This window comes from Podarcis raffonei, chromosome 5 (assembly GCF_027172205.1).
Source record: "Podarcis raffonei isolate rPodRaf1 chromosome 5, rPodRaf1.pri, whole genome shotgun sequence".
NCBI classification, from domain to species: Eukaryota; Metazoa; Chordata; class Lepidosauria; order Squamata; family Lacertidae; genus Podarcis; species Podarcis raffonei.
The window spans coordinates 78,872,965-78,879,592 of NC_070606.1; the positions used below are offsets into that span (position 1 = coordinate 78,872,965).

Genomic DNA, 6,628 nt, shown 5'->3' on the forward strand with positions numbered 1-6,628 from the left:
TTGCACATCACTTCCCCTTTTAACTCAGCGCAGATTTTGCAATCAATGTTGATTTAAATGCCTCATTAAATAATTAGTATCATATGTCGTATTTCAGTGCATTTGGATTAGAAGTGTTCAGGGGCTGTCATTGTCATATTTGAATAGCATTGAGGGTGGTGGTCATGGTATTTCTTTCTTGCATGGAAGAAAAGTAGAGGGGGAAATAGCTGCAGGTGTCGAATAAACGAAGGCGACCCCTTTCCCACCCTCTTCATTATTTTCCACAGATCATATAAAAGAAAAGAGGACAGTGTGATTGAATGAAGAAATGGAACAGGTCATTAGCCATAATGTATATACCGTCAGATAACAGCACCCAAATTTCCTCAGCAGTAAGACATCCACATATTGCATGTTAACAAGATGAAATGACAACTCGGAAATCCACTGCACACTGTTGCCTATATACTTTGTACATTGAATAGATATTTGTGCTGGGGTGATCATATTGTCTAAAGACTACAGCATTGTCTATCTTTTCTAGCACACAGGTAAAGCAGCGCATACGCAGCAGAGGTATGCGCTGGCAGACTCCTTCCTACATAATCATGTACGTCATCTTGAAAAGACAGACTGTGATGTAGCCATAGATCTATTATGTATTGGTACGTCTGTAGACCAAGATATAATTTTTTAAGTAAGTTTATTTCTTTCAAGGTTTACAAAAAAAATAAAATAACGAAAGGTGCACCTTGTATTTAAAATTGCCATTATAGGAGAGAGCGTGCATGCACAGTATAATTTTTATTTTTCCTTTCATTTTTTGCTTTTAAGAGTTAATATTTTTAAATGTAATAGATTGTAAGAAGTGGTAAAAAGAGGTATCTGACAGAGATGAATGTGCCAAGTATAAACCACAACTGTGTATATTTTTAAAGCACATCAATGGCTTTAAGTACCATGTTGTTAATGATGCTCATGAAGTGCCATAGACTGTAATCAAAGTAGAGTATTATTTCTGCAGTGTTACTTTTAAGAGCCACGTTTTTAATTTTGCTTGTTTTCCTAGTTGCTAATCAGTCAAAGGGCACCCCTTCTGTTTTAAACCAAAGCTGTCTCAGAAATGGCCAGTTTTACCTTAGTTAACAGTAGGCAGCACATTTTTAAAATAAGCAAAAACCAGTCTTAAACCCAGGTTATTCCTACACATACTGGATATATTAACCTATATAAATTATTATAATCCATAATAATAGTTATGCAAACTATACCATATAACAGACAATATACATTTTTTTTAAAAAAAAGGGAAAAGCCATTTCTGAGACACTGTTTGCAAAACATTTGAGGAATTTTATTTCGCTTCAAATTTCTAACCTCTGTCAGAAGTCCAAGAGACTCTAAAAGTGTTGGAGGAGATGGGTTTTTGCTTTCTTCTCAAATGCATCACTTCAAAGTCACGCACTTCAAAAATAAAAATAGTGACTCTAATCATGAGAGAAGCACTGACATCAGATGCACGATTTTTTAAAAAAGAAACCAAAACAATGAGATAAATGGAGATGTTAATTAGAAATAGGTATCGGGTGGGTTAAATATTGGGATGAATTTTATATGTGATTTCTTCTGTTCAGATTTAACTGCTTATAGCCTTAGAAAGCCTTTACAAAAATGAAACAAAAAACATAGATGTGCATTCAAGTTTTCAAGAATGGATTCATCCAAAGGAAATCTTTTTTGTGGTTTGGATGTTGCAGCTAGTAAAGGATATATTTTGCTCTGTTCAGCAAAGCTAAAGGGTTGCTGAGGTGGGGGCCAGGTCACTGGTAGTTTATGGAATGGAAGAGGAGAGAGTTCAGTTCTAGAACTTTCCGTACTTCCAAGTTTACTTGCAGGTTTTTATGCTTGAGAGATGCTTTCTAAAAATAAAAAAAAAGAATGATGTGTTGATTTTACTGATTGTACTGTACATCTATTAAAGCCTTAGATTATTACATTACGGGTTAAAACCCATACCAATGTAATTTCAGTCGTGTTAAGAAAGTATAGGTGACTTCACATGTTATTGTAGTTTACTTACATTAGAGAATACTACTTATTTTTTTTCCTTGTTAAAATAGTAGTTTTTATTTCTTACATTTATTAGATCATTTTCATTTTCTATTACCAGACGAATGCCATTTCAGTTTATAGAATTTTGTTTTATTAGATTTTAACTAATGAATTTTTCAAAATACGGAAAAAATTTAAAAAGTTTTTTTTCTTCTTCATAGCATATGCAGTTTTGAATTTACATGTAGTGTCATGAATATTCGTATTATTGTTAACTAAATGATTTATATTTTACTGATTTAATATTACAATGTAAGAATATCAGTCATTGTTAGTTCTTGTCTAGTTTTCATTAAAAGAACAAAGATCTTTTATATGGATATCTTATATAATCATTGCTAAGTAAGAAGTTAAGTTGTTGCTATTGCAACGATCCTGGCAGACAACTGAGTAATATTTTGATGATTTATTTTGTTTGTAATTATAAAAGAAAAAATCTAGTTCCTAGATATCAGAATAAAAATTTATTTTCTACTGTATCCATTTCAAATGTTAAAATATTGTTTAAATATTTTTTTGAAATCCCTGAATATCAGGCCTTGTTATAAATAAGCTGCATAATCAATAGATCAAGGGACTTTTTGTTGATAATCCAAATACTCAAAAGTTTACGTATAACAAGAATTATAATATGTATGAGTGCGTGTGCAAACTCTTGAGGGTTGATTATGCTGCAATTTAGCATGTGGGAAAGTATAGAGAGGAAGGTTGACCTTTTGCACTTCTGTATATAGTCAAAAAAAAAAAAAAGAGAGAGAAACCTGTATAATAGTAAGATCTTATTTTGAATAAAAATGTCTATAAATACAAGGAGTTTTGTTAAGGCTAATTAAAAAATAAAAAAAGACAGGCTGAACAAAATTGCTTGCAAAAAAAGTGGCACAGAGTTAGCACTCCAAACCCCATGGGGAAAAAAGTTGCTTTGCTTTATGTGAACAGCTTCTAGTTTGCCAGGATTCTTTCTGCTGGAAAGATTGGCCCTCGTTCCCAGTTCTCGTGACTAAGGACCCTTCTGCACTGTACAATTAAAGCCCTATTGAACCACAGTCGTACCTTGGAATCCGTTCCAGAAGTCCGCTCGACTTCCAAAACATCTGGAAACCAAAGCGCGGCATCCGATTGGCGGCAGGAAGCTCCTGCAGCCAATCAGAAGCCCCGTCGGAACGTTCGGGTTCCAAAGAACGTTTGTAAACCGGAACTATCACTTCCAGGTTTGCGGCGTTTGGGAGCCAAAACGTCCGAGTACCAAGGCATTCGGGATCCAAGTTATGACTGTGCTCTAGACAGCCATGGCTTCCGCTGAAAATTCCTGGGAGTTGTAGTCTGTTAAGGCTGCTGAGAGATGCTAGAAGACCACTTCTTCCCTTGCAGAACTACAATTCCCAGAGTTCCTTGAGGATTGGTTTAAAAAGCCATTGGGAATCTGTGAGGGGGCAGGGGTCTTCGAACCACTCCTAGCACCCGTACGAGACTACAGTTCCCAAGATCCTTTGGGGCAAGCCACAGTGGTTTAAAGTGACATCGTGCTTTGAATGTATAGAGCAGTTGGGGCCTTTAAAAAAAAAAAGCTGCACTGGTCCAAATCTGCCTGAAGATCATTACTAAATAAATAAAAATTATTTTTTTAGAAAACAAAATTTCAAACAAACAGGTACTTCAAACCATTAAAGGGAAATCATGGATCAGATATGTCGTACATTACTCAAGACAACTACTGCATGTTTAAAGTATCGAAGAGAGAGAGAGAAAGAGAAAGAGAAAATATATATAGATATAGATATATATAAAAGATATATATTCTATTCAAAACAGTTTCTGACAAATTTCAGTAGTTTTATTATTCACACACCGACACACAGAAATAAACACACACACACACACAAACAGAAACCGATATTGACTTTCACATGCTCACAAAAATGTTTTAAAAAGAAAAACTCGTCAACAGGCAAACCAAAACAAAACATCATAGCTGTAGTCGTTATGTAATTATTTTTATTGCTGTAGTGATCCTGTTCTTTTAGCAGGTGGAAAGGAAAAGAAAAGAAAAAAAACCTTATCAAAATTAACCATTTCTAACCTAAAGCACTTGAGAAACCGTGTAATATATACGAAGCCAAAGTGAAGGGGCCGGGGTGGGGGGTTTGGGGAGAAAAACGATTGGATTGGATTCTCTCTGGTAATAATTCACACCGATGAATTAGGACACGTTGCACTTCCTCGCAACCCCTACAACTTTCATCTGCTGAAAGGACAGGTGTGCTTGGTTTTTTACTATTATGTAATCACAGACTTAAATTTGCTTGGTAGTTGCTCCAAATTATGTACTCTGTCCTGGGCCGTAATTTGTTTTTATGCTTATTTTATTATTACTGCTATAGTTGACCTAGCTGTATGGAGAGAAAAAAATAAATAAAGTTAAATTGCCCTAATAAAACTTCTCTTTTGTAGTATCTTCTTTGCTGTTTTTAAGCTGGAGGGTGATGTGGCATCCTCTCTCGGTGCCCTCTTGGTATCTACACCGCCCTCAGAAGTTTGAGGGTGCCAGCCTGGGAGATGGCAATCTCCGAGGCAGCCCCCTACGTAGTGGAATTGCCTCCCCACTGAGGCTCACTTGGGACCTTCATTGTGTGGTTTACATCAGCTCTTTACCTTTTTACACTTGAGCTACATATTTAGTGCCTTGATAGTAATCTGGGTTTTAATACAGTGGTACCTCGGGTTACATACGCTTCAGGTTACATATGCTTCAGGTTACATACTCCACTAACCTGGAAATAGTACCTCAGGTTAAGAACTTTGCTTCAGGATGAGAACAGAACTTGTGCTCCGGCGGCGCAGCAGCAGCGGGAGGCCTCATTAGCTAATGTGGTGCTTCTGGTTAAGAACAGTTTCAGGTTAAGAACGGACCTCCGGAACGAATTAAGTACGTAACCAGAGGTATCACTGTATTGTACTTTTAAATTTGTTGTTGCTGTGGCCTTCATGGATGAAGGGCAGGTAACAAGTATAATAAATAAGGGTATACTTTTTAAATATATATATATATATGTTTTCTAAATGTATCTCTCTCTTTTTTGGGGGGGAGGGAAGGGGAGAAGAAACCCTCTCTGTTAAAAAGTTGATTCAGAAAAACCAAGCACACCAGAGCTGACCAATCTCTTCTTGAGCTGAAATCTTTGCCGTGATGGAGTGCTTACCTTAGCGCTGCATTGAATATATTCCTTAGTACTGAGCTGCTACGGGATGCGGGTGGCACTGTGGGTTAAACCACAGAGCCTAGGACTTGCCGATCAGAAGGTCGGCGGTTTGAATCCCCACAATGGGGTGAGCTCCCGTTGCTCAGTCCCTGCTCCTGCCAACCTAGCAGTTCGAAAGCACGTCAAAGTGTAAGTAGATAAATAGGTAGAGCTCCGGCGGGAAGGTAAACGGCGTTTCTGTGCGCTGCTCTGGTTTGCCAGAAGTGGCTTAGTCATGCTGGCCACATGACCCGGAAGCTGTATGCCAGCTCCCTCGGCCAATAAAGCGAGATGGGCACCACAACCCCAGAGTCGGCCACAACTGGACCTAATGGTCAGGGGTCCCTTTACCTTTACCTGTACTGAGCTGCTATAGCACAGTCAAATGGCCAAAGGGAGCACCACACCCCTATTGGTGGAAGGAATAGGATGGCCCATACCTGTGCTAAAAACTGCTGACCAACAGTCATGCATCTATGACCCCGTCTGCCTTCCATGACACTCCGGAAAGGTCACGGACCCCCCACCCCACCCCTCATTTGAAATGGTGAGTAAATACTACATTCTAGTAGTGGTCTGCGTTGGAGTCACCAAAGTGTGGCATCTCAGAGAAATTTGGGTCATGTCAGAAGCAAAGCCAAGTCTTCATGGAGGCCCTTGACGTGCTTTAAAACACCTTGCCAATCCAGGCATTAAGAAAAAAAGAATTTGGACAAGTGTTTAACAAAACTAAAGGTCTTTAAGCACCACCCATTATTATTCGCTGTTTCAACCCCTCTTGAAAATCTGCAAAAAATAAAATAAAAAATGCATTTGGCCTTGAATATATGATTCTGCATATATTGCTGCATCATACATTTGGTTTATTTTATTTTGACATTTATCGTTCCATCTTTTCCACCAGAGATCAAAGCAACAGACATGGTTCCCTTTTTATCTTCACAACAACCTGTGAGGTAGGTTAGGCTGAGAGACAATTAAGCAGCCAAAGGAGATTTGAACCCTGGTCTCTCAGGTCTTAGTCCAACACTCTGACCACTGCGCCACAATGGCTCTCAATATACCATGCTTATCTTTTCTCATTTGAATGGAGTATTAGGAAGACGAAAGGAGTTCTGAGGTAGGTAGCCATGTGAGGGCTCAGCCTAGCCCAGGGGTGCGGAGCCTCTAGCACCATGGGCCAAATTTGAACCACCAGGCCTCCTCACCTGGCTCATGAGGCCATTTCAGTAAAGCCATCCCCATCTGCCTACACCTGACATCATCTATAAGGTCAGGTGTGGAGCAGATGAGGG

The 6,628-nt window shown here is 38.5% G+C and overlaps 1 protein-coding gene across 16 annotated transcripts in view; it reads left to right on the forward strand.

Annotated features, from left to right (window-relative positions):
• MBNL1 (muscleblind like splicing regulator 1) overlaps positions 1–4,531 on the forward strand; it is a 179,194-nt gene extending 174,663 nt beyond the window's left edge. For all 16 annotated transcript variants that reach the window (XM_053390304.1, XM_053390305.1, XM_053390306.1 and 13 more), the window contains one exon: positions 270–4,531. The gene's annotated coding sequence lies outside the window, so the exon portion shown is untranslated. The remainder of the gene's footprint in view (positions 1–269) is intronic.
• The last annotated feature ends 2,097 nt before the right edge of the window (positions 4,532–6,628 follow it).